Here is a 2,500-nt window from a genome sequence, read left to right as displayed (position 1 = left end):
ACGGCGGCAGAAGATGAGAGCGCCGCACCGTCAATGGCGATGTGTAGGCGCGCCGCCCACATTTCTCCAACCTGCGTTGACGATTTGAGGAGGTGGCCCTCCCACATTAGGTGGCGCTCCAGCACCTCGATCTCACGCTGCACCTCATCCATGCCTGCACCGTCGCAGGCTGGCCCTATCTTCTTCAGCGCCAGGAGACGGGACCGACGGAGGGTCGGACCCATCCATCGGCAAGATGGAATGCCGAGGCCCCCCTGGGCAACAGGAGCGTGGAAGTATCCCAGGGGGGTGTCCGCCGGAAGGCGGAACCATCTCCTGACGGCGGCCCGGATGGTGACGTCGGCCGACTTCAATGCACCCACCCGGGTGCGGCTGAGGGCCAGCCCGTGGTACAGGCCAGGGAGAAGTACGTTGGTGAGAGCGTGGAGGCGCTGTTGCGGCTTCAGCGGAGCTCGGGAGATGACGTCAAGCTGCTCCACCAGGTGGCGACGTGGATTGAAGACACAGCGACCCGCCGTGGAAAATTGCAGCCCCAGGTACCGGAAGGTTTCACCCACACGCAGGGCAGGCATGGTGGTATTGCCTGCTGTGAAGGTGACATTGCTGTCAACCTTCACCTTCTTCTCGCGCCCTGACGCGACTAAGGCGAGGGTGAAACACTTCCGGGCGTTGATCTGCAGCCCCAGGTGGGCGAGGGCTGCGGTAGCTGCGTCGATGAGGGACTGCAAGCCCCTCGGGGTCGCTGCAAACAGCAAGACGTCATCTGCAAAGGCCGCAGCGTTGACTCTGCGACCGAGGATCCGAGCTCCGATGTGGGAGGGCAGTTGGCCTAAAACGTAGTCCACCGCAAAGTTGAACAGGAGGGGGGAGAGGGGATCGCCCTGGCGAACGCCCCGTGCTGGCTGCACAGACACGCCCACGCCGGCGCCGTCCGCTATCACTGTCGTGCTGCCCTCGTAGCACCGCTCGACATACTCGACAAAACAATCCGGCAGGCCATGCGCCTTCAGCACGGGGCGAAGGGCAGCATGATCTACCGAATCGAATGCCTTAGATACGTCGATCGATGCCACAAAGACAGAGCGGCAGGAGCGAACTGCGTCGGTGAGAGCAGTGTCCAAGATGAAGGTATTTTCCAACATCCCATCCCGAGGGATGAATGCCCGCTGACGTTCGTCCACAGCACATGCGCGCATCAGGCGTGACGCGAGAACCTTGTGAAAGGTCCGCGCCAACACCGAGCAGACCGTAATGGGGCGAAAGTCAGCGGGGGATGTTGGTGCAGCCGTCTTCGGGAGAAGGGACGTTCGCGCGCGAAGCAGGCGTTCCGGAAGGGCGCGGGCCAGAAGGAAGAGATTCATCACTTTCACCAGGACTTCGTGCGGCAGGCGCCGCAACTCCGCTGGGGTAAGGCCGTCCGGCCCGGCTGCTGATCCCCTGGGCGGCAACGCGGCGGCGACCTCCTCATGTGTGACCGGCCCCCATAGGCACTCGGGAGCGACAGGCTCCGAGTGCGGGAGGAGGCGGTCACGAATGAAGCCCGCGGTGGAGATGGGCTTCTTGGTGAAGAGGTCCGCCCAGAAGTCCAGCAGACCAGGGATGGCAGGTGGCGGCTGGAGCAGGGTGCCATCCAAGAGGCCGCGCACGCAACGTGCACGCGACCGTCGGAAGGCATCCTGCGTTCTCGCGTACTCCCAGCGGCGCCGCTTGCGCTTCTGCGTCGGCGGCGCGGCAGGCGGCCGCTTCGATGGTTGGCGCGGCCGCTGTGTCCTGGTGATCGATCTCTCCCCTCTGGACCCGACCGACGCAAGGGCATCCGGGAGCATGCCCAGGATGACATCGGGCGGCGTGCCCCGCCCCAGACCTATGACACGATCCAGGGCAGAGAAACGCTGGGCGGAAGCGGGTAGCCCCGCCAGATGCTCCCAGATGGCGGCGTCAGTCGGCCCCTCCGGCGGCGGCCCGGTGGTGTCGGCCGCGAAGTCCTCGGCTGCGTCGACGGGCGGCGCAGCGGCCTCGCCCGCGTCAGGCAGCGGGCTCGCCGCTCCCCGGCGGGACGCCGGCTCTTCCCCCCGACCGATCTCAAGCGCCTCCATGAATTGGCGGACAAGCTGCTTGTGGGCAGCTTGCCGCCGTCGGCACTTGATTGCCTCAAGCGTTCGGTCGGGGAACATCCTGATGAGCTCTTGATTTACAAAGAAGAACCGGGCGTCCCTCTCGAGGAACAGTTCGGCCTCCGCCTTGGCGAGCGACAGGACTTCTTCCTCCGTCCACCTCGCGCGATGCCTCTCCGTGACGATCTCCGCGTTGGCGGCCGCAAGGTGTTGGCGGCGGCGATGGACCCCGAGACCGTTCTTGGTGGTGAAGCTGCGGTGGCACTCACTACAGGCGTATACAGCTGCAAAAGTTACAAGATTTTCGGCACGGCCGGTTGGCCGGCTAGGTGCTGGGGGAGTTGGGGTGGCACCTTCAGCGGAAGGGCCACCACTTTTTCTCTGAA

At 64.8% G+C, this 2,500-nt stretch overlaps 1 pseudogene; it reads right to left on the bottom strand.

The window, feature by feature from the left end:
- Positions 1 to 2,500, bottom strand: part of LOC126448948 (large subunit ribosomal RNA) — a 7,784-nt pseudogene that overhangs the window by 2,302 nt on the left and 2,982 nt on the right.

Source organism: Schistocerca serialis, unplaced genomic scaffold (genome assembly GCF_023864345.2).
Source record: "Schistocerca serialis cubense isolate TAMUIC-IGC-003099 unplaced genomic scaffold, iqSchSeri2.2 HiC_scaffold_641, whole genome shotgun sequence".
Lineage (NCBI taxonomy): Eukaryota > Metazoa > Arthropoda > Insecta > Orthoptera > Acrididae > Schistocerca > Schistocerca serialis.
Note: the sequence above shows the minus strand (reverse complement) of the source record. Positions and strands in the feature narration are given on the sequence as shown.